This window comes from Pseudorasbora parva, chromosome 5, assembly GCF_024679245.1.
Source record: "Pseudorasbora parva isolate DD20220531a chromosome 5, ASM2467924v1, whole genome shotgun sequence".
In the NCBI taxonomy this organism is placed as follows: Eukaryota; Metazoa; Chordata; class Actinopteri; order Cypriniformes; family Gobionidae; genus Pseudorasbora; species Pseudorasbora parva.
In genome coordinates, this window is record NC_090176.1 from 33,811,429 (window position 1) to 33,837,478 (window position 26,050).

Sequence of the window (26,050 nt, forward strand, 5' to 3'; positions counted from 1 at the left end):
CTTCCAATAAAAATGTAGGTTTTGCCAAAAATGTCTCCCTTTCATGTCACATCCTGACTAGACCTGTTTAGATTTGGTAGGTAGTCAGCCTTTGGCCATGGGATGATTCAGCAGAAAAAGGTGACTCTTACAATAACAATCAAGTTTTTTTTCCAAAAAGTTTTTCCATTTATGTCACCGTCAGGCTAGAACCAGTAAAGTTTCAGTTGGTAGTCAGGGTTTGGCCATGAGACACTACAGGAGAGATGAGGTTTCCACTTTTTATTAAACGGGTCTTATGGAGGGGCAGCAGAATCTGAGGAGCTCATAATTCCTCTCAGAATGAGCTACCACCTGTATTGCAATAGCCCCTACTGGCCTCACTAAAGAATCTTCCAATAAAAATGTAGGTTTTGCCAAAAATGTCTCCCTTTCATGTCACATCCTGACTAGACATGTTTAGATTTGGTAGGTAGTCAGCCTTTGGCCATGGGATGATTCAGCAGAAAAAGGTGAATCTTACAATAACAATCAAGTTTTTTTCCAAAAAGTTTTTCCATTTATGTCACCGTCAGGCTAGAACCAGTAAAGTTTCAGTTGGTAGTGAGGGTTTGGCCATGAGACACTACAGGAGAGATGAGGTTTCCACTTTTTATTAAACGGGTCTTATGGAGGGGCAGCAGAATCTGAGGAGCTCATAATTCCTCTCAGAATGAGCTACCACCTGTATTGCAATAGCCCCTACTGGCCTCACTAAAGCATCTTCCAATAAAAATGTAGGTTTTGCCAAAAATGTCTCCCTTTCATGTCACATCCTGACTAGACCTGTTTAGATTTGGTAGGTAGTCAGCCTTTGGCCATGGGATGATTCAGCAGAAAAAGGTGAATCTTACAAAAACAATCAAGTTTAAAAAAATAAAATTTCCATTCACGTCACCGTCAGGCTAGAACCAGTAACATTTCAGTTCGTAGTCAGGGTTCTGCCATGGGACACTACAGGAGAGATGAGGTTTCCTCTTTTTATTAAACGGGTCTTATGGAGGGGCAGCAGAATCTTAGGAGCTCATAATTCCTCTCAGAATTAGCTACCACCTGTATTGCAATAGCCCCCCTCACTAAAGCATCTTCCAATAAAAATGTAGGTTTTGCCAAAAATGTCTCCCTTTCATGTCACATCCTGACTAGACCTGTTTAGATTTGGTAGGTAGTCAGCCTTTGGCCATGGGATGATTCAGCAGAAAAAGGTAAATCTTACAAAAACAATCAAGTTTAAAAAAATAAAAATTCCATTCATTTCACCGTCAGGCTAGAACCAGTAACGTTTCAGTTCGTAGTCAGGGTTTGGCCATGGGACACTACAGGAGAGATGAGGTTCCTCTTTTTATTAAACGGGTCTTATGGAGGGGCAGCAGAATCTGAGGAGCTCATAATTCCTCTCAGAATGAGCTACCACCTGTATTGCAATAGCCCCTACTGGCCTCACTAAAGCATCTTCCAATAAAAATGTAGGTTTTGCCAAAAATGTCTCCCTTTCATGTCACATCCTGACTAGACCTGTTTAGATTTGGTAGGTAGTCAGCCTTTGGCCATGGGATGATTCAGCAGAAAAAGGTGAATCTTACAATAACAATCAAGTTTTTTTCCAAAAAGTTTTTCCATTTATGTCACCGTCAGGCTCGAACCAGTAAAGTTTCAGTTGGTAGTCAGGGTTTGGCCATGAGACACTACAGGAGAGAGGAGGTATTCACTTCTTATTAAACGGGTCTTATGGAGGGGCAGCAGAATCTGAGGAGCTCATAATTCCTCTCAGAATGAGCTACCACCTGTATTGCAATAGCCCCTATTGGCCTCACTAAAGCATCTTCCAATAAAAATGTAGGTTTTGCCAAAAATGTCTCCCTTTCATGTCACATCCTGGCTGGACCTGTTTAGATTTGGTAGGTAGCCAGCCTTTGGCCATGGGATGATTCAGCAGAAAAAGGTGAATCTTACAAAAACAATCAAATTTTTTTCCAAAAAGTTTTTCCATTTATGTCACCGTCAGGCTAGAACCAGTAAAGTTTCAGTTGGTAGTCAGGGTTTGGCCATGAGACACTACAGGAGAGATGAGGTTTTCACTTGTTATTAAACGGGTCTTATGGAGGGGCAGCAGAATCTGAGGAGCTCATAATTCCTCTCAGAATGAGCGACCACCTGTATTGCAATAGCCCCTACTGGCCTCACTAAAGCATATTCCAATAAAAATGTAGGTTTTGCCAAAAATGTCTCCCTTTCATGTCACATCCTGACTAGACCTGCTTAGATTTGGTAGGAAGTCAGCATTTGGCCATGGGATGATTCAGCAGAAAAAGGTGAATCTTACAAAAACAATCCCGTTTAAAAAAAAAAAAATACATTCATGTCACCGACAGGCTAGAACCAGTAACGTTTCAGTTCGCAGTCAGGGTTTGGCCACGAGACACTACAGGAGAAATGAGGTTTCCACTTTTTATTAAACGGGTCTTATGGAGGGGCAGCAGAATCTGAGGAGCTCATAATTCCTCTCAGAATGAGCTACCACCTGTATTGCAATAGCCCCTACTGGCCTCACTAAAGAATCTTCCAATAAAAATGTAGGTTTTGCCAAAAATGTCTCCCTTTCATGTCACATCCTGACTAGACCTGTTTAGATTTGGTAGGTAGTCAGCCTTTGGCCATGGGATGATTCAGCAGAAAAAGGTGAATCTTACAAAAACAATCAAGTTTAAAAAAATAAAATTTCCATTCATGTCACCGTCAGGCTAGAACCAGTAACGTTTCAGTTCGTAGTCAGGGTTTGGCCACGAGACACTACAGGAGAAATGAGGTTTCCACTTTTTATTAAACGGGTCTTATGGAGGGGCAGCAGAATCTGAGGAGCTCATAATTCCTCTCAGAATGAGCTACCACCTGTATTGCAATAGCCCCTACTGGCCTCACTAAAGAATCTTCCAATAAAAATGTAGGTTTTGCCAAAAATGTCTCCCTTTCATGTCACATCCTGACTAGACCTGTTTAGATTTGGTAGGTAGTCAGCCTTTGGCCATGGGATGATTCAGCAGAAAAAGGTGACTCTTACAATAACAATCAAGTTTTTTTTCCAAAAAGTTTTTCCATTTATGTCACCGTCAGGCTAGAACCAGTAAAGTTTCAGTTGGTAGTCAGGGTTTGGCCATGAGACACTACAGGAGAGATGAGGTTTCCACTTTTTATTAAACGGGTCTTATGGAGGGGCAGCAGAATCTGAGGAGCTCATAATTCCTCTCAGAATGAGCTACCACCTGTATTGCAATAGCCCCTACTGGCCTCACTAAAGAATCTTCCAATAAAAATGTAGGTTTTGCCAAAAATGTCTCCCTTTCATGTCACATCCTGACTAGACATGTTTAGATTTGGTAGGTAGTCAGCCTTTGGCCATGGGATGATTCAGCAGAAAAAGGTGAATCTTACAATAACAATCAAGTTTTTTTCCAAAAAGTTTTTCCATTTATGTCACCGTCAGGCTAGAACCAGTAAAGTTTCAGTTGGTAGTGAGGGTTTGGCCATGAGACACTACAGGAGAGATGAGGTTTCCACTTTTTATTAAACGGGTCTTATGGAGGGGCAGCAGAATCTGAGGAGCTCATAATTCCTCTCAGAATGAGCTACCACCTGTATTGCAATAGCCCCTACTGGCCTCACTAAAGCATCTTCCAATAAAAATGTAGGTTTTGCCAAAAATGTCTCCCTTTCATGTCACATCCTGACTAGACCTGTTTAGATTTGGTAGGTAGTCAGCCTTTGGCCATGGGATGATTCAGCAGAAAAAGGTGAATCTTACAAAAACAATCAAGTTTAAAAAAATAAAAATTCCATTCATTTCACCGTCAGGCTAGAACCAGTAACCTTTCAGTTCGTAGTCAGGGTTTGGCCATGGGACACTACAGGAGAGATGAGGTTCCTCTTTTTATTAAACGGGTCTTATGGAGGGGCAGCAGAATCTGAGGCGCTCATAATTCCTCTCAGAATGAGCTACCACCTGTATTGCAATAGCCCCTACTGGCCTCACTAAAGCATCTTCCAATAAAAATGTAGGTTTTGCCAAAAATGTCTCCCTTTCATGTCACATCCTGACTAGACCTGTTTAGATTTGGTAGGTAGTCAGCCTTTGGCCATGGGATGATTCAGCAGAAAAAGGTGAATCTTACAAAAACAATCAAGTTTAAAAAAATAAAAATTCCATTCATGTCACCGTCAGGCTAGAACCAGTAACGTTTCAGTTCGTAGTCAGGGTTTGGCCATGAGACACTACAGGAGAAATGAGGTTTCCACTTTTTAGTAAACGGGTCTTATGGAGGGGCAGCAGAATCTGAGGAGCTCATAATTCCTCTCAGAATGAGCTACCACCTGTATTGCAATAGCCCCTACTGGCCTCACTAAAGAATCTTCCAATAAAAATGTAGGTTTTGCCAAAAACGTCTCCCTTTCATGTCACATCCTGACTAGACCTGTTTAGATTTGGTAGGTAGTCAGCCTTTGGCCATGGGATGATTCAGCAGAAAAAGGTGAATTTTACAATAACAATCAAGTTTTTTTCCAAAAAGTTTTTCCATTTATGTCACCGTCAGGCTAGAACCAGTAAAGTTTCAGTTGGTAGTCAGGGTTTGGCCATGAGACACTACAGGAGAGATGAGGTTTCCACTTTTTATTAAACGGGTCTTATGGAGGGGCAGCAGAATCTGAGGAGCTCATAATTCCTCTCAGAATGAGCTACCACCTGTATTGCAATAGCCCCTACTGGCCTCACTAAAGAATCTTCCAATAAAAATGTAGGTTTTGCCAAAAATGTCTCCCTTTCATGTCACATCCTGACTAGACCTGTTTAGATTTGGTAGGTAGTCAGCCTTTGGCCATGGGATGATTCAGCAGAAAAAGGTGACTCTTACAATAACAATCAAGTTTTTTTTCCAAAAAGTTTTTCCATTTATGTCACCGTCAGGCTAGAACCAGTAAAGTTTCAGTTGGTAGTCAGGGTTTGGCCATGAGACACTACAGGAGAGATGAGGTTTCCACTTTTTATTAAACGGGTCTTATGGAGGGGCAGCAGAATCTGAGGAGCTCATAATTCCTCTCAGAATGAGCTACCACCTGTATTGCAATAGCCCCTACTGGCCTCACTAAAGCATATTCCAATAAAAATGTAGGTTTTGCCAAAAATGTCTCCCTTTCATGTCACATCCTGACTAGACCTGCTTAGATTTGGTAGGAAGTCAGCATTTGGCCATGGGATGATTCAGCAGAAAAAGGTGAATCTTACAAAAACAATCCCGTTTAAAAAAAAAAAAATACATTCATGTCACCGACAGGCTAGAACCAGTAACGTTTCAGTTCGCAGTCAGGGTTTGGCCATGAGACACTACAGGAGAAATGAGGTTTCCACTTTTTATTAAACGGGTCTTATGGAGGGGCAGCAGAATCTGAGGAGCTCATAATTCCTCTCAGAATGAGCTACCACCTGTATTGCAATAGCCCCTACTGGCCTCACTAAAGAATCTTCCAATAAAAATGTAGGTTTTGCCAAAAATGTCTCCCTTTCATGTCACATCCTGACTAGACCTGTTTAGATTTGGTAGGTAGTCAGCCTTTGGCCATGGGATGATTCAGCAGAAAAAGGTGAATCTTACAAAAACAATCAAGTTTAAAAAAATAAAATTTCCATTCATGTCACCGTCAGGCTAGAACCAGTAACGTTTCAGTTCGTAGTCAGGGTTTGGCCATGAGACACTACAGGAGAAATGAGGTTTCCACTTTTTATTAAACGGGTCTTATGGAGGGGCAGCAGAATCTGAGGAGCTCATAATTCCTCTCAGAATGAGCTACCACCTGTATTGCAATAGCCCCTACTGGCCTCACTAAAGAATCTTCCAATAAAAATGTAGGTTTTGCCAAAAATGTCTCCCTTTCATGTCACATCCTGACTAGACCTGTTTAGATTTGGTAGGTAGTCAGCCTTTGGCCATGGGATGATTCAGCAGAAAAAGGTGACTCTTACAATAACAATCAAGTTTTTTTTCCAAAAAGTTTTTCCATTTATGTCACCGTCAGGCTAGAACCAGTAAAGTTTCAGTTGGTAGTCAGGGTTTGGCCATGAGACACTACAGGAGAGATGAGGTTTCCACTTTTTATTAAACGGGTCTTATGGAGGGGCAGCAGAATCTGAGGAGCTCATAATTCCTCTCAGAATGAGCTACCACCTGTATTGCAATAGCCCCTACTGGCCTCACTAAAGAATCTTCCAATAAAAATGTAGGTTTTGCCAAAAATGTCTCCCTTTCATGTCACATCCTGACTAGACATGTTTAGATTTGGTAGGTAGTCAGCCTTTGGCCATGGGATGATTCAGCAGAAAAAGGTGAATCTTACAATAACAATCAAGTTTTTTTCCAAAAAGTTTTTCCATTTATGTCACCGTCAGGCTAGAACCAGTAAAGTTTCAGTTGGTAGAGAGGGTTTGGCCATGAGACACTACAGGAGAGATGAGGTTTCCACTTTTTATTAAACGGGTCTTATGGAGGGGCAGCAGAATCTGAGGAGCTCATAATTCCTCTCAGAATGAGCTACCACCTGTATTGCAATAGCCCCTACTGGCCTCACTAAAGCATCTTCCAATAAAAATGTAGGTTTTGCCAAAAATGTCTCCCTTTCATGTCACATCCTGACTAGACCTGTTTAGATTTGGTAGGTAGTCAGCCTTTGGCCATGGGATGATTCAGCAGAAAAAGGTGAATCTTACAAAAACAATCAAGTTTAAAAAAATAAAAATTCCATTCATTTCACCGTCAGGCTAGAACCAGTAACCTTTCAGTTCGTAGTCAGGGTTTGGCCATGGGACACTACAGGAGAGATGAGGTTCCTCTTTTTATTAAACGGGTCTTATGGAGGGGCAGCAGAATCTGAGGCGCTCATAATTCCTCTCAGAATGAGCTACCACCTGTATTGCAATAGCCCCTACTGGCCTCACTAAAGCATCTTCCAATAAAAATGTAGGTTTTGCCAAAAATGTCTCCCTTTCATGTCACATCCTGACTAGACCTGTTTAGATTTGGTAGGTAGTCAGCCTTTGGCCATGGGATGATTCAGCAGAAAAAGGTGAATCTTACAAAAACAATCAAGTTTAAAAAAATAAAAATTCCATTCATGTCACCGTCAGGCTAGAACCAGTAACGTTTCAGTTCGTAGTCAGGGTTTGGCCATGAGACACTACAGGAGAAATGAGGTTTCCACTTTTTAGTAAACGGGTCTTATGGAGGGGCAGCAGAATCTGAGGAGCTCATAATTCCTCTCAGAATGAGCTACCACCTGTATTGCAATAGCCCCTACTGGCCTCACTAAAGAATCTTCCAATAAAAATGTAGGTTTTGCCAAAAACGTCTCCCTTTCATGTCACATCCTGACTAGACCTGTTTAGATTTGGTAGGTAGTCAGCCTTTGGCCATGGGATGATTCAGCAGAAAAAGGTGAATTTTACAATAACAATCAAGTTTTTTTCCAAAAAGTTTTTCCATTTATGTCACCGTCAGGCTAGAACCAGTAAAGTTTCAGTTGGTAGTCAGGGTTTGGCCATGAGACACTACAGGAGAGATGAGGTTTCCACTTTTTATTAAACGGGTCTTATGGAGGGGCAGCAGAATCTGAGGAGCTCATAATTCCTCTCAGAATGAGCTACCACCTGTATTGCAATAGCCCCTACTGGCCTCACTAAAGAATCTTCCAATAAAAATGTAGGTTTTGCCAAAAATGTCTCCCTTTCATGTCACATCCTGACTAGACCTGTTTAGATTTGGTAGGTAGTCAGCCTTTGGCCATGGGATGATTCAGCAGAAAAAGGTGACTGTTACAATAACAATCAAGTTTTTTTTCCAAAAAGTTTTTCCATTTATGTCACCGTCAGGCTAGAACCAGTAAAGTTTCAGTTGGTAGTCAGGGTTTGGCCATGAGACACTACAGGAGAGATGAGGTTTCCACTTTTTATTAAACGGGTCTTATGGAGGGGCAGCAGAATCTGAGGAGCTCATAATTCCTCTCAGAATGAGCTACCACCTGTATTGCAATAGCCCCTACTGGCCTCACTAAAGCATATTCCAATAAAAATGTAGGTTTTGCCAAAAATGTCTCCCTTTCATGTCACATCCTGACTAGACCTGCTTAGATTTGGTAGGAAGTCAGCATTTGGCCATGGGATGATTCAGCAGAAAAAGGTGAATCTTACAAAAACAATCCCGTTTAAAAAAAAAAAAATACATTCATGTCACCGACAGGCTAGAACCAGTAACGTTTCAGTTCGCAGTCAGGGTTTGGCCATGAGACACTACAGGAGAAATGAGGTTTCCACTTTTTATTAAACGGGTCTTATGGAGGGGCAGCAGAATCTGAGGAGCTCATAATTCCTCTCAGAATGAGCTACCACCTGTATTGCAATAGCCCCTACTGGCCTCACTAAAGAATCTTCCAATAAAAATGTAGGTTTTGCCAAAAATGTCTCCCTTTCATGTCACATCCTGACTAGACCTGTTTAGATTTGGTAGGTAGTCAGCCTTTGGCCATGGGATGATTCAGCAGAAAAAGGTGAATCTTACAAAAACAATCAAGTTTAAAAAAATAAAATTTCCATTCATGTCACCGTCAGGCTAGAACCAGTAACGTTTCAGTTCGTAGTCAGGGTTTGGCCATGAGACACTACAGGAGAAATGAGGTTTCCACTTTTTATTAAACGGGTCTTATGGAGGGGCAGCAGAATCTGAGGAGCTCATAATTCCTCTCAGAATGAGCTACCACCTGTATTGCAATAGCCCCTACTGGCCTCACTAAAGAATCTTCCAATAAAAATGTAGGTTTTGCCAAAAATGTCTCCCTTTCATGTCACATCCTGACTAGACCTGTTTAGATTTGGTAGGTAGTCAGCCTTTGGCCATGGGATGATTCAGCAGAAAAAGGTGACTCTTACAATAACAATCAAGTTTTTTTTCCAAAAAGTTTTTCCATTTATGTCACCGTCAGGCTAGAACCAGTAAAGTTTCAGTTGGTAGTCAGGGTTTGGCCATGAGACACTACAGGAGAGATGAGGTTTCCACTTTTTATTAAACGGGTCTTATGGAGGGGCAGCAGAATCTGAGGAGCTCATAATTCCTCTCAGAATGAGCTACCACCTGTATTGCAATAGCCCCTACTGGCCTCACTAAAGAATCTTCCAATAAAAATGTAGGTTTTGCCAAAAATGTCTCCCTTTCATGTCACATCCTGACTAGACATGTTTAGATTTGGTAGGTAGTCAGCCTTTGGCCATGGGATGATTCAGCAGAAAAAGGTGAATCTTACAATAACAATCAAGTTTTTTTCCAAAAAGTTTTTCCATTTATGTCACCGTCAGGCTAGAACCAGTAAAGTTTCAGTTGGTAGAGAGGGTTTGGCCATGAGACACTACAGGAGAGATGAGGTTTCCACTTTTTATTAAACGGGTCTTATGGAGGGGCAGCAGAATCTGAGGAGCTCATAATTCCTCTCAGAATGAGCTACCACCTGTATTGCAATAGCCCCTACTGGCCTCACTAAAGCATCTTCCAATAAAAATGTAGGTTTTGCCAAAAATGTCTCCCTTTCATGTCACATCCTGACTAGACCTGTTTAGATTTGGTAGGTAGTCAGCCTTTGGCCATGGGATGATTCAGCAGAAAAAGGTGAATCTTACAAAAACAATCAAGTTTAAAAAAATAAAATTTCCATTCACGTCACCGTCAGGCTAGAACCAGTAACATTTCAGTTCGTAGTCAGGGTTTGGCCATGGGACACTACAGGAGAGATGAGGTTTCCTCTTTTTATTAAACGGGTCTTATGGAGGGGCAGCAGAATCTTAGGAGCTCATAATTCCTCTCAGAATGAGCTACCACCTGTATTGCAATAGCCCCCCTCACTAAAGCATCTTCCAAAAAAAATGTAGGTTTTGCCAAAAATGTCTCCCTTTCATGTCACATCCTGACTAGACCTGTTTAGATTTGGTAGGTAGTCAGCCTTTGGCCATGGGATGATTCAGCAGAAAAAGGTGAATCTTACAAAAACAATCAAGTTTAAAAAAATAAAAATTCCATTCATTTCACCGTCAGGCTAGAACCAGTAACGTTTTAGTTCGTAGTCAGGGTTTGGCCATGGGACACTACAGGAGAGATGAGGTTCCTCTTTTTATTAAACGGGTCTTATGGAGGGGCAGCAGAATCTGAGGAGCTCATAATTCCTCTCAGAATGAGCTACCACCTGTATTGCAATAGCCCCTACTGGCCTCACTAAAGCATCTTCCAATAAAAATGTAGGTTTTGCCAAAAATGTCTCCCTTTCATGTCACATCCTGACTAGACCTGTTTAGATTTGGTAGGTAGTCAGCCTTTGGCCATGGGATGATTCAGCAGAAAAAGGTGAATCTTACAAAAACAATCAAGTTTAAAAAAATAAAAATTCCATTCATGTCACCGTCAGGCTAGAACCAGTAACGTTTCAGTTCGTAGTCAGGGTTTGGCCATGAGACACTACAGGAGAAATGAGGTTTCCACTTTTTATTAAACGGGTCTTATGGAGGGGCAGCAGAATCTGAGGAGCTCATAATTCCTCTCAGAATGAGCTACCACCTGTATTGCAATAGCCCCTACTGGCCTCACTAAAGAATCTTCCAATAAAAATGTAGGTTTTGCCAAAAATGTCTCCCTTTCATGTCACATCCTGACTAGACCTGTTTAGATTTGGTAGGTAGTCAGCCTTTGGCCATGGGATGATTCAGCAGAAAAAGGTGACTCTTACAAAAACAATCAAGTTTTTTTTCCAAAAAGTTTTTCCATTTATGTCACCGTCAGGCTAGAACCAGTAAAGTTTCAGTTGGTAGTCAGGGTTTGGCCATGAGACACTACAGGAGAGATGAGGTTTCCACTTTTTATTAAACGGGTCTTATGGAGGGGCAGCAGAATCTGAGGAGCTCATAATTCCTCTCAGAATGAGCTACCACCTGTATTGCAATAGCCCCTACTGGCCTCACTAAAGAATCTTCCAATAAAAATGTAGGTTTTGCCAAAAATGTCTCCCTTTCATGTCACATCCTGACTAGACATGTTTAGATTTGGTAGGTAGTCAGCCTTTGGCCATGGGATGATTCAGCAGAAAAAGGTGAATCTTACAATAACAATCAAGTTTTTTTCCAAAAAGTTTTTCCATTTATGTCACCGTCAGGCTAGAACCAGTAAAGTTTCAGTTGGTAGTGAGGGTTTGGCCATGAGACACTACAGGAGAGATGAGGTTTCCACTTTTTATTAAACGGGTCTTATGGAGGGGCAGCAGAATCTGAGGAGCTCATAATTCCTCTCAGAATGAGCTACCACCTGTATTGCAATAGCCCCTACTGGCCTCACTAAAGCATCTTCCAATAAAAATGTAGGTTTTGCCAAAAATGTCTCCCTTTCATGTCACATCCTGACTAGACCTGTTTAGATTTGGTAGGTAGTCAGCCTTTGGCCATGGGATGATTCAGCAGAAAAAGGTGAATCTTACAAAAACAATCAAGTTTAAAAAAATAAAATTTCCATTCACGTCACCGTCAGGCTAGAACCAGTAACATTTCAGTTCGTAGTCAGGGTTTGGCCATGGGACACTACAGGAGAGATGAGGTTTCCTCTTTTTATTAAACGGGTCTTATGGAGGGGCAGCAGAATCTTAGGAGCTCATAATTCCTCTCAGAATGAGCTACCACCTGTATTGCAATAGCCCCCCTCACTAAAGCATCTTCCAATAAAAATGTAGGTTTTGCCAAAAATGTCTCCCTTTCATGTCACATCCTGACTAGACCTGTTTAGATTTGGTAGGTAGTCAGCCTTTGGCCATGGGATGATTCAGCAGAAAAAGGTGAATCTTACAAAAACAATCAAGTTTAAAAAAATAAAAATTCCATTCATTTCACCGTCAGGCTAGAACCAGTAACGTTTCAGTTCGTAGTCAGGGTTTGGCCATGGGACACTACAGGAGAGATGAGGTTCCTCTTTTTATTAAACGGGTCTTATGGAGGGGCAGCAGAATCTGAGGAGCTCATAATTCCTCTCAGAATGAGCTACCACCTGTATTGCAATAGCCCCTACTTGCCTCACTAAAGCATCTTCCAATAAAAATGTAGGTTTTGCCAAAAATGTCTCCCTTTCATGTCACATCCTGACTAGACCTGTTTAGATTTGGTAGGTAGTCAGCCTTTGGCCATGGGATGATTCAGCAGAAAAAGGTGAATCTTACAAAAACAATCAAGTTTAAAAAAATAAAAATTCCATTCATGTCACCGTCAGGCTAGAACCAGTAACGTTTCAGTTCGTAGTCAGGGTTTGGCCATGAGACACTACAGGAGAAATGAGGTTTCCACTTTTTAGTAAACGGGTCTTATGGAGGGGCAGCAGAATCTGAGGAGCTCATAATTCATCTCAGAATGAGCTACCACCTGTATTGCAATAGCCCCTACTGGCCTCACTAAAGAATCTTCCAATAAAAATGTAGGTTTTGCCAAAAACGTCTCCCTTTCATGTCACATCCTGACTAGACCTGTTTAGATTTGGTAGGTAGTCAGCCTTTGGCCATGGGATGATTCAGCAGAAAAAGGTGAATCTTACAATAACAATCAAGTTTTTTTTCCAAAAAGTTTTTCCATTTATGTCACCGTCAGGCTAGAACCAGTAAAGTTTCAGTTGGTAGTCAGGGTTTGGCCATGAGACACTACAGGAGAGATGAGGTTTCCACTTTTTATTAAACGGGTCTTATGGAGGGGCAGCAGAATCTGAGGAGCTCATAATTCCTCTCAGAATGAGCTACCACCTGTATTGCAATAGCCCCTACTGGCCTCACTAAAGAATCTTCCAATAAAGATGTAGGTTTTGCCAAAAATGTCTCCCTTTCATGTCACATCCTGACTAGACCTGTTTAGATTTGGTAGGTAGTCAGCCTTTGGCCATGGGATGATTCAGCAGAAAAAGGTGACTCTTACAATAACAATCAAGTTTTTTTTCCAAAAAGTTTTTCCATTTATGTCACCGTCAGGCTAGAACCAGTAAAGTTTCAGTTGGTAGTCAGGGTTTGGCCATGAGACACTACAGGAGAGATGAGGTTTCCACTTTTTATTAAACGGGTCTTATGGAGGGGCAGCAGAATCTGAGGAGCTCATAATTCCTCTCAGAATGAGCTACCACCTGTATTGCAATAGCCCCTACTGGCCTCACTAAAGCATATTCCAATAAAAATGTAGGTTTTGCCAAAAATGTCTCCCTTTCATGTCACATCCTGACTAGACCTGCTTAGATTTGGTAGGAAGTCAGCATTTGGCCATGGGATGATTCAGCAGAAAAAGGTGAATCTTACAAAAACAATCCCGTTTAAAAAAAAAAAAATACATTCATGTCACCGACAGGCTAGAACCAGTAACGTTTCAGTTCGCAGTCAGGGTTTGGCCATGAGACACTACAGGAGAAATGAGGTTTCCACTTTTTATTAAACGGGTCTTATGGAGGGGCAGCAGAATCTGAGGAGCTCATAATTCCTCTCAGAATGAGCTACCACCTGTATTGCAATAGCCCCTACTGGCCTCACTAAAGAATCTTCCAATAAAAATGTAGGTTTTGCCAAAAATGTCTCCCTTTCATGTCACATCCTGACTAGACCTGTTTAGATTTGGTAGGTAGTCAGCCTTTGGCCATGGGATGATTCAGCAGAAAAAGGTGAATCTTACAAAAACAATCAAGTTTAAAAAAATAAAATTTCCATTCATGTCACCGTCAGGCTAGAACCAGTAACGTTTCAGTTCGTAGTCAGGGTTTGGCCATGAGACACTACAGGAGAAATGAGGTTTCCACTATTTATTAAACAGGGTCTTATGGAGGGGCAGCAGAATCTGAGGAGCTCATAATTCCTCTCAGAATGAGCTACCACCTGTATTGCAATAGCCCCTACTGGCCTCACTAAAGAATCTTCCAATAAAAATGTAGGTTTTGCCAAAAATGTCTCCCTTTCATGTCACATCCTGACTAGACCTGTTTAGATTTGGTAGGTAGTCAGCCTTTGGCCATGGGATGATTCAGCAGAAAAAGGTGAATCTTACAATAACAATCAAGTTTTTTTCCAAAAAGTTTTTCCATTTATGTCACCGTCAGGCTAGAACCAGTAAAGTTTCAGTTGGTAGTGAGGGTTTGGCCATGAGACACTACAGGAGAGATGAGGTTTCCACTTTTTATTAAACGGGTCTTATGGAGGGGCAGCAGAATCTGAGGAGCTCATAATTCCTCTCAGAATGAGCTACCACCTGTATTGCAATAGCCCCTACTGGCCTCACTAAAGCATCTTCCAATAAAAATGTAGGTTTTGCCAAAAATGTCTCCCTTTCATGTCACATCCTGACTAGACCTGTTTAGATTTGGTAGGTAGTCAGCCTTTGGCCATGGGATGATTCAGCAGAAAAAGGTGAATCTTACAAAAACAATCAAGTTTAAAAAAATAAAATTTCCATTCACGTCACCGTCAGGCTAGAACCAGTAAAGTTTCAGTTGGTAGTCAGGGTTTGGCCATGAGACACTACAGGAGAGATGAGGTTTCCACTTTTTATTAAACGGGTCTTATGGAGGGGCAGCAGAATCTGAGGAGCTCATAATTCCTCTCAGAATGAGCTACCACCTGTATTGCAATAGCCCCTACTGGCCTCACTAAAGCATCTTCCAATAAAAATGTAGGTTTTGCCAAAAATGTCTCCCTTTCATGTCACATCCTGACTAGACCTGTTTAGATTTGGTAGGTAGTCAGCCTTTGGCCATGGGATGATTCAGCAGAAAAAGGTGAATCTTACAAAAACAATCAAGTTTAAAAAAATAAAATTTCCATTCACGTCACCGTCAGGCTAGAACCAGTAACATTTCAGTTCGTAGTCAGGGTTTGGCCATGGGACACTACAGGAGAGATGAGGTTTCCTCTTTTTATTAAACGGGTCTTATGGAGGGGCAGCAGAATCTTAGGAGCTCATAATTCCTCTCAGAATGAGCTACCACCTGTATTGCAATAGCCCCCCTCACTAAAGCATCTTCCAATAAAAATGTAGGTTTTGCCAAAAATGTCTCCCTTTCATGTCACATCCTGACTAGACCTGTTTAGATTTGGTAGGTAGTCAGCCTTTGGCCATGGGATGATTCAGCAGAAAAAGGTGAATCTTACAAAAACAATCAAGTTTAAAAAAATAAAAATTCCATTCATGTCACCGTCAGGCTAGAACCAGTAACGTTTCAGTTCGTAGTCAGGGTTTGGCCATGAGACACTACAGGAGAAATGAGGTTTCCACTTTTTAGTAAACGGGTCTTATAGAGGGGCAGCAGAATCTGAGGAGCTCATAATTCCTCTCAGAATGAGCTACCACCTGTATTGCAATAGCCCCTACTGGCCTCACTAAAGAATCTTCCAATAAAAATGTAGGTTTTGCCAAAAACGTCTCCCTTTCATGTCACATCCTGACTAGACCTGTTTAGATTTGGTAGGTAGTCAGCCTTTGGCCATGGGATGATTCAGCAGAAAAAGGTGAATCTTACAATAACAATCAAGTTTTTTTTCCAAAAAGTTTTTCCATTTATTTCACCGTCAGGCTAGAACCAGTAAAGTTTCAGTTGGTAGTCAGGGTTTGGCCATGAGACACTACAGGAGAGATGAGGTTTCCACTTTTTATTAAACGGGTCTTATGGAGGGGCAGCAGAATCTGAGGAGCTCATAATTCCTCTCAGAATGAGCTACCACCTGTATTGCAATAGCCCCTACTGGCCTCACTAAAGAATCTTCCAATAAAAATGTAGGTTTTGCCAAAAATGTCTCCCTTTCATGTCACATCCTGACTAGACCTGTTTAGATTTGGTAGGTAGTCAGCCTTTGGCCATGGGATGATTCAGCAGAAAAAGGTGAATCTTACAATAACAATCAAGTTTTTTTCCAAAAAGTTTTTCCATTTATGTCACCGTCAGGCTAGAACCAGTAAAGTTTCAGTTGGTAGTCAGGGTTTGGCCATGAGACACTACAGGAGAGATGAGGTTTCCACTTTTTATTAAACGGGTCTTATGGGGGGGCAGCAGAATCTGAGGAGCTCATAATTCCTCTCAGAATGAGCTACCACCTGTATTGCAATAGCCCCTACTGGCCTCACTAAAGAATCTTCCAATAAAAATGTAGGTTTTGCCAAAAATGTCTCCCTTTCATGTCACATCCTGACTAGACCTGTTTAGATTTGGTAGGTAGTCAGCCTTTGGCCATGGGATGATTCAGCAGAAAAAGGTGAATCTTACAAAAACAATCAAGTTTAAAAAAATAAAAATTCCATTCACGTCACCGTCAGGCTAGAACCAGTAACGTTTCAGTTCGTAGTCAGGGTTTGGCCATGAGACACTACAGGAGAGATGAGGTTTCCACTTTTTATTAAACGGGTCTTATGGAGGGGCAGCAGAATCTGAGGAGCTCATAATTCCTCTCAGAATGAGCTACCACCTGTATTGCAATAGCCCCTAATGACCACACTAAAGCATCTTCCAATAAAAATGTAGGTTTTGCCAAAAACGTCTCCCTTTCATGTCACATCCTGACTAGACCTGTTTAGATTTGGTAGGTAGCCAGCCTTTGGCCATGGGATGTTTTAGCAGAAAAAGGTGAATCTTACAAAAACAATCAAGTTTTTTTCCAAAAAGTTTTTCCATTCATGTCACCATCAGGCTAGAACCAGTAAAGTTTCAGTTTGTAGTCAGGGTTTGGCCATGCGACACTACAGGAGAGATGAGGTTTCCTCTTTTTATTAAACGGGTCTTATGGAGCGGCAGCAGAATCTGAGGAGCTCATAATTCCTCTCAGAATGAGCTACCACCTGTATTGCAATAGCCCCTAATGACCACACTAAAGCATCTTCCAATAAAAATGTAGGTTTTGCCAAAAATGTCTCCCTTTCATGTCACATCCTGACTAGACCTGTTTAGATTTGGTAGGTAGCCAGCCTTTGGCCATGGGATGTTTTAGCAGAAAAAGGTGAATCTTACAAAAACAATCAAGTTTTTTTCCAAAAAGTTTTTCCATTCATGTCACCGTCAGGCTAGAACCAGTAAAGTTTCAGTTGGTAGTCAGGGTTTGGCCATGAGACACTACAGGAGAGATGAGGTTTTCACTTCTTATTAAACAGGTCTTATGGAGGGGCAGCAGAATCTGAGGAGCTCATAATTCCTCTCAGAATGAGCTACCACCTGTATTGCAATAGCCCCTACTGGCCTCACTAAAGCATCTTCCAATAAAAATGTAGGTTTTGCCAAAAATGTCTCCCTTTCATGTCACATCCTGACTAGACCTGTTTAGATTTGGTAGGTAGTCAGCATTTGGCCATGGGATGATTCAGAAGAAAAAGGTGAATCTTACAAAAACAATCCCGTTTAAAAAAAAAAAAATACATTCATGTCACCGTCAGGCTAGAACCAGTAACGTTTCAGTTCGCAGTCAGGGTTTGGCCATGAGACACTACAGGAGAAATGAGGTTTCCACTTTTTATTAAACGGGTCTTATGGAGGGGCAGCAGAATCTGAGGAGCTCATAATTCCTCTCAAAATGAGCTACCACCTGTATTGCAATAGCCCCTACTGGCCTCACTAAAGAATCTTCCAATATAAATGTAGGTTTTGCCAAAAATGTCTCCCTTTCATGTCACATCCTGACTAGACCTGTTTAGATTTGGTAGGTAGTCAGCCTTTGGCCATGGGATGATTCAGCAGAAAAAGGTGAATCTTACAAAAACAATCAAGTTTAAAAAAATAAAATTTCCATTCATGTCACCGTCAGGCTAGAACCAGTAACGTTTCAGTTCGTAGTCAGGGTTTGGCCATGAGACACTACAGGAGAAATGAGGTTTCCACTTTTTATTAAACGGGTCTTATGGAGGGGCAGCAGAATCTGAGGAGCTCATAATTCCTCTCAGAATGAGCTACCACCTGTATTGCAATAGCCCCTACTGGCCTCACTAAAGAATCTTCCAATAAAAATGTAGGTTTTGCCAAAAATGTCTCCCTTTCATGTCACATCCTGACTAGACCTGTTTAGATTTGGTAGGTAGTCAGCCTTTGGCCATGGGATGATTCAGCAGAAAAAGGTGACTCTTACAATAACAATCAAGTTTTTTTTCCAAAAAGTTTTTCCATTTATGTCACCGTCAGGCTAGAACCAGTAAAGTTTCAGTTGGTAGTCAGGGTTTGGCCATGAGACACTACAGGAGAGATGAGGTTTCCACTTTTTATTAAACGGGTCTTATGGAGGGGCAGCAGAATCTGAGGAGCTCATAATTCCTCTCAGAATGAGCTACCACCTGTATTGCAATAGCCCCTACTGGCCTCACTAAAGAATCTTCCAATAAAAATGTAGGTTTTGCCAAAAATGTCTCCCTTTCATGTCACATCCTGACTAGACATGTTTAGATTTGGTAGGTAGTCAGCCTTTGGCCATGGGATGATTCAGCAGAAAAAGGTGAATCTTACAATAACAATCAAGTTTTTTTCCAAAAAGTTTTTCCATTTATGTCACCGTCAGGCTAGAACCAGTAAAGTTTCAGTTGGTAGTGAGGGTTTGGCCATGAGACACTACAGGAGAGATGAGGTTTCCACTTTTTATTAAACGGGTCTTATGGAGGGGCAGCAGAATCTGAGGAGCTCATAATTCCTCTCAGAATGAGCTACCACCTGTATTGCAATAGCCCCTACTGGCCTCACTAAAGCATCTTCCAATAAAAATGTAGGTTTTGCCAAAAATGTCTCCCTTTCATGTCACATCCTGACTAGACCTGTTTAGATTTGGTAGGTAGTCAGCCTTTGGCCATGGGATGATTCAGCAGAAAAAGGTGAATCTTACAAAAACAATCAAGTTTAAAAAAATAAAATTTCCATTCACGTCACCGTCAGGCTAGAACCAGTAACATTTCAGTTCGTAGTCAGGGTTTGGCCATGGGACACTACAGGAGAGATGAGGTTTCCTCTTTTTATTAAACGGGTCTTATGGAGGGGCAGCAGAATCTTAGGAGCTCATAATTCCTCTCAGAATGAGCTACCACCTGTATTGCAATAGCCCCCCTCACTAAAGCATCTTCCAATAAAAATGTAGGTTTTGCCAAAAATGTCTCCCTTTCATGTCACATCCTGACTAGACCTGTTTAGATTTGGTAGGTAGTCAGCCTTTGGCCATGGGATGATTCAGCAGAAAAAGGTGAATCTTACAAAAACAATCAAGTTTAAAAAAATAAAAATTCCATTCATTTCACCGTCAGGCTAGAACCAGTAATGTTTCAGTTCGTAGTCAGGGTTTGGCCATGGGACACTACAGGAGAGATGAGGTTCCTCTTTTTATTAAACGGGTCTTATGGAGGGGCAGCAGAATCTGAGGAGCTCATAATTCCTCTCAGAATGAGCTACCACCTGTATTGCAATAGCCCCTACTGGCCTCACTAAAGCATCTTCCAATAAAAATGTAGGTTTTGCCAAAAATGTCTCCCTTTCATGTCACATCCTGACTAGACCTGTTTAGATTTGGTAGGTAGTCAGCCTTTGGCCATGGGATGATTCAGCAGAAAAAGGTGAATCTTACAAAAACAATCAAGTTTAAAAAAATAAAAATTCCATTCATGTCACCGTCAGGCTAGAACCAGTAACGTTTCAGTTCGTAGTCAGGGTTTGGCCATGAGACACTACAGGAGAAATGAGGTTTCCACTTTTTAGTAAACGGGTCTTATGGAGGGGCAGCAGAATCTGAGGAGCTCATAATTCCTCTCAGAATGAGCTACCACCTGTATTGCAATAGCCCCTACTGGCCTCACTAAAGCATCTTCCAATAAAAATGTAGGTTTTGCCAAAAATGTCTCCCTTTCATGTCACATCCTGACTAGACCTGTTTAGATTTGGTAGGTAGTCAGCCTTTGGCCATGGGATGATTCAGCAGAAAAAGGTGAATCTTACAAAAACAATCAAGTTTAAAAAAATAAAAATTCCATTCATGTCACCGTCAGGCTAGAACCAGTAACGTTTCAGTTCGTAGTCAGGGTTTGGCCATGAGACACTACAGGAGAAATGAGGTTTCCACTTTTTAGTAAACGGGTCTTATGGAGGGGCAGCAGAATCTGAGGAGCTCATAATTCCTCTCAGAATGAGCTACCACCTGTATTGCAATAGCCCCTACTGGCCTCACTAAAGAATCTTCCAATAAAAATGTAGGTTTTGCCAAAAACGTCTCCCTTTCATGTCACATCCTGACTAGACCTGTTTAGATTTGGTAGGTAGTCAGCCTTTGGCCATGGGATGATTCAGCAGAAAAAGGTGAATCTTACAATAACAATCAAGTTTTTTTTCCAAAAAGTTTTTCCATTTATGTCACCGTCAGGCTAGAACCAGTAAAGTTTCAGTTGGTAGTCAGGGTTTGGCCATGAGACACTACAGGAGAGATGAGGTTTCCACTTTTTATTAAACGGGTCTTATGGAGGGGCAGCAGAATCTGAGGAGCTCATAATTCCTCTCAGAATGAGCTACCACCTGTATTGCAATAGCCCCTACTGGCCTCACTAAAGAATCTTCCAATAAAGATGTAGGTTTTGCCAAAAATGTCTCCCTTTCATGTCACATCCTGACTAGACCTGTTTAGATTTGGTAGGTAGTCAGCCTTTGGCCATGGGATGATTCAGCAGAAAAAGGTGACTCTTACAATAACAATCAAGTTTTTTTTCCAAAAAGTTTTTCCATTTATGTCACCGTCAGGCTAGAACCAGTAAAGTTTCAGTTGGTAGTCAGGGTTTGGCCATGAGACACTACAGGAGAGATGAGGTTTCCACTTTTTATTAAACGGGTCTTATGGAGGGGCAGCAGAATCTGAGGAGCTCATAATTCCTCTCAGAATGAGCTACCACCTGTATTGCAATAGCCCCTACTGGCCTCACTAAAGCATATTCCAATAAAAATGTAGGTTTTGCCAAAAATGTCTCCCTTTCATGTCACATCCTGACTAGACCTGCTTAGATTTGGTAGGAAGTCAGCATTTGGCCATGGGATGATTCAGCAGAAAAAGGTGAATCTTACAAAAACAATCCCGTTTAAAAAAAAAAAAATACATTCATGTCACCGACAGGCTAGAACCAGTAACGTTTCAGTTCGCAGTCAGGGTTTGGCCATGAGACACTACAGGAGAAATCACTGCATGAAAAGTGGGATTTTCGTCCCCGTAAACGGCCGGAAATCTCCCTGATTTTCGACAATTAACGTCAGTTTACAGCCTGTGAACGTCGCGTTCGTCTGTGCCACATATTGACGGAAACGAACCATGACGTATGTGGAGCTTGCGGAGGCATGCTGGCGCCGGCGCTAATGGCTCTAATTAGCATATGAATAGCAGCTCTGGGCGGCGCCTTGCCGGAATGGCTTGAATTTCCTCACTCAGTATTGGTTGAAACTACTACATTGAAACAAGAAATATCACTCGTGATTGGTTGGCAGATCTGTTACTATTGGTCAACCTGGGTAATAAATTAATAAATTTAAACCCCCAAATTATAATAATTTTACACACACATATATATAAAATTATGATTTGCATATTAATTTTTAATTGTATATATTCATATTCATGTGATATGCTATTATGTTTTATATTCATGTCATTGTTATCCTATGGACTACGCTATTATAACCATCAAGGACATTCATTTATTGAGGAAAGGAAAATATGCCAGGGACGTGCAGTTTATTCAAAGAAAGAGCTTTATTAGAACAAACACAAACACACAACCAAATGCAAAACGTGTGAGATCTGCCCAGTCTGTCGTGCGTTGCCCTGTTCTTTGGAATCGCCTCTAATCTCGATTGCAGCGTGGCACAGAGCTCGGCGAGCTCCTGGCTGGTCGAACAGTCCATCCAGACACCGCGCGAACGATGCCGTCTTCCTCATCAGACATCAGGTCTATGGTAGCGCACTTCCAAAGGCCCACCTCATCCTCAGCTAACACACTCTTTCTTGCTTGTAGCAGCTGTAAAAACAAACAATAAAGACAATCAGTATTGCGCGATGTACTGCGTAAAATGCACCTGAAAAATAGTCACACTGACCAAAAACGGATCTAATATAATAAATCTTACCCTCTTTCTTCTCAATCGACTCCGAGCTGAACTCTTCACAGCTTCTGATTGCGATGCAAGAACTGGATGTTTGTACCTGAAGCTCCTGCGTACTGTCTCTATGTCTTACATGCAGCTGGAAAACAATTAAATGAGTGTTATGACGAAGTTGTGAAGACGGCGTACTGCTTCCTGTAAAATGACCAGAAAAAGAAAACACTTTTATAAAGCAACTTACATTTGTTCTTTTACAGGGCTAATTTCAGCTTGTGCTACTTAAAAAGCTTTGCTTTAGGTTACTTTAGCTTAGATAACAGTCTTACCGCAATCTTAGGACTGGTCTTCTCTTAGGCACTCGTCTTCTCTTCTTAAAGTTAGTATCTTCCACACAGTTTTTCGACTCCAAAGCAAGCAACCTATCGTCTATGGACAGCAACCTGGAGATTACTAAAGTTAACTGCTCGTTAAAATCGGCAGCAAACTGAGCAAGCTTACGAGATAGCCCACTGATTGCATTCAGCTGTTTCTTCCCGCCGGTGTTACGGATCAACTGGGGATCATGTTATCTGGGGACGGGCGCGTGCACGCAGCTAGTTTTACCTGGATTTACAGCAGATGTTAGACGAGGACAGATTCGTCACAGCGGATTTTCCACTGAACAGATTTAAAACGCTTTCCACATTATTGGTAAATGTTTGCATAATATCAGGCTCTGTGTTTTCCTCTGTCGCTGCTTTGCTGTATGTTTCAAACGCAGTTTAAGGGATTTTTTTATGTGGTTTCATTTCACAACACAGACCACGCCCACATTTTGTTACATTCTTTTCGATGAAAGTCGTATCCAATGACAATTACATTCAATAAATTACATTGTGTCGTATTAGTATCGGAATTTTTATTTTATTTTTAATAACTATTGTTTTTGTAATTTGCTTAGGGTATTTTTTAAATTATATATATCCTAACTAAAATAACTCATAGCCTGTCATATTACCTTTCTCATATTAGCCTATTATATTCTATTATAATCTATTATATTGCCCACCCCTTGCCCACCTGCACATCCCAGCTGATATACAAGATTTGGGGGGTCATTCTGCATTTGAAAGTTTGAAAGGGTTTTAAATCTTCTAAATAAAGTAAAATGATTCAAAATCAAGTAATTTATATATGCCAAAGTCAACTTTAGACATATACAATGTAATTTCCAAACAGCAAAATTGTGGCCAGTGAAAATGCTGAGTGGCTAGTAACTTTGGAAAACCACTAGCCACGGTGGCCGGTGAGCAAAAAAGTTAATGTCAACCCCTGTATGTATATATATATATATATATATATATATATATATATATATATATATACACACATACATACATACATATATATATATATATATATATATATATATATATATATATATATATATATATATATATATATATATATATATATATGTTTATGTAGTGCCGTTAAAATTAATTTGCGTTAACACGTTAATTTTGACAGGCAATGATATATGATATATAAAGTTTGCTGATGTAGCTTATTAGCAGGAGACCGCAATGATTGGTCAAAGTTGCGGTGATTGGTCAAAATTGCGAGTCGCACTGAATTCACGGGGACTGATTGCAAATGACACACAATAAATAATCTAGAATACTTTCATCAAATATATAAATTCAAGCTTAAGTTTAAGATTTTACAATTAGGCTATACTGAGCCTGATCTATCTAAGAGATTTTCTTAGAAGGAAGTTAATACCTTTTAAATGTCACATGGGTTAAAACTCCTGCTACCCTGATTTGCATTTGTATAGCTCACAGCATGTTCATTTACATGTTAAAGCCTCCCCTGGAGTTAAGGGAAGGGGGGTCTTGGGGGGGACAACTGCCAAGCAAGGCCCACGTCAATTTCTGACAATTCACGGCAGTTTTCGGTGTCGCCTGCAAACTGCCGTGTACAGTCGTAAACCTGATCTTCCACGACAATCTACAGTGCCGCTTACTGACGAAAATCCCACTTTTCATGCAGTGAATGAGGTTTCCACTTTTTATTAAACGGGTCTTATGGAGGGGCAGCAGAATCTGAGGAGCTCATAATTCCTCTCAGAATGAGCTACCACCTGTATTGCAATAGCCCCTACTGGCCTCACTAAAGAATCTTCCAATAAAAATGTAGGTTTTGCCAAAAATGTCTCCCTTTCATGTCACATCCTGACTAGACCTGTTTAGATTTGGTAGGTAGTCAGCCTTTGGCCATGGGATGATTCAGCAGAAAAAGGTGAATCTTACAAAAACAATCAAGTTTAAAAAAATAAAATTTCCATTCATGTCACCGTCAGGCTAGAACCAGTAACGTTTCAGTTCGTAGTCAGGGTTTGGCCATGAGACACTACAGGAGAAATGAGGTTTCCACTTTTTATTAAACAGGGTCTTATGGAGGGGCAGCAGAATCTGAGGAGCTCATAATTCCTCTCAGAATGACCTACCACCTGTATTGCAATAGCCCCTACTGGCCTCACTAAAGAATCTTCCAATAAAAATGTAGGTTTTGCCAAAAATGTCTCCCTTTCATGTCACATCCTGACTAGACCTGTTTAGATTTGGTAGGTAGTCAGCCTTTGGCCATGGGATGATTCAGCAGAAAAAGGTGAATCTTACAATAACAATCAAGTTTTTTTCCAAAAAGTTTTTCCATTTATGTCACCGTCAGGCTAGAACCAGTAAAGTTTCAGTTGGTAGTGAGGGTTTGGCCATGAGACACTACAGGAGAGATGAGGTGTCCACTTTTTATTAAACGGGTCTTATGGAGGGGCAGCAGAATCTGAGGAGCTCATAATTCCTCTCAGAATGAGCTACCACCTGTATTGCAATAGCCCCTACTGGCCTCACTAAAGCATCTTCCAATAAAAATGTAGGTTTTGCCAAAAATGTCTCCCTTTCATGTCACATCCTGACTAGACCTGTTTAGATTTGGTAGGTAGTCAGCCTTTGGCCATGGGATGATTCAGCAGAAAAAGGTGAATCTTACAAAAACAATCAAGTTTAAAAAAATAAAATTTCCATTCACGTCACCGTCAGGCTAGAACCAGTAACATTTCAGTTTGTAGTCAGGGTTTGGCCATGGGACACTACAGGAGAGATGAGGTTTCCTCTTTTTATTAAACGGGTCTTATGGAGGGGCAGCAGAATCTTAGGAGCTCATAATTCCTCTCAGAATGAGCTACCACCTGTATTGCAATAGCCCCCCTCACTAAAGCATCTTCCAATAAAAATGTAGGTTTTGCCAAAAATGTCTCCCTTTCATGTCACATCCTGACTAGACCTGTTTAGATTTGGTAGGTAGTCAGCCTTTGGCCATGGGATGATTCAGCAGAAAAAGGTGAATCTTACAAAAACAATCAAGTTTAAAAAAATAAAAATTCCATTCATTTCACCGTCAGGCTAGAACCAGTAACGTTTCAGTTCGTAGTCAGGGTTTGGCCATGGGACACTACAGGAGAGATGAGGTTCCTCTTTTTATTAAACGGGTCTTATGGAGGGGCAGCAGAATCTGAGGAGCTCATAATTCCTCTCAGAATGAGCTACCACCTGTATTGCAATAGCCCCTACTGGCCTCACTAAAGCATCTTCCAATAAAAATGTAGGTTTTGCCAAAAATGTCTCCCTTTCATGTCACATCCTGACTAGACCTGTTTAGATTTGGTAGGTAGTCAGCCTTTGGCCATGGGATGATTCAGCAGAAAAAGGTGAATCTTACAAAAACAATCAAGTTTAAAAAAATAAAAATTCCATTCATGTCACCGACAGGCTAGAACCAGTAACGTTTCAGTTCGTAGTCAGGGTTTGGCCATGAGACACTACAGGAGAAATGAGGTTTCCACT

The 26,050-nt window shown here is 41.0% G+C and overlaps 1 long non-coding RNA gene across 2 annotated transcripts; it reads right to left on the minus strand.

The window, feature by feature from the left end:
• Positions 1-21,795: 21,795 nt before the first annotated feature.
• Positions 21,796-23,286, minus strand: LOC137076104 (uncharacterized). 2 transcript variants are annotated; one of them, XR_010905199.1, is made up of 3 exons: positions 22,490-23,286; positions 22,188-22,358; positions 21,796-22,078 (listed from the first exon to the last, which is right to left on the minus strand). It is a non-coding gene; the product is annotated as an uncharacterized lncRNA (long non-coding RNA). The 2 variants fall into 2 exon arrangements; XR_010905198.1 differs by having other exon boundaries at positions 22,188-22,302; positions 22,490-23,266.
• Positions 23,287-26,050: the final 2,764 nt, after the last annotated feature.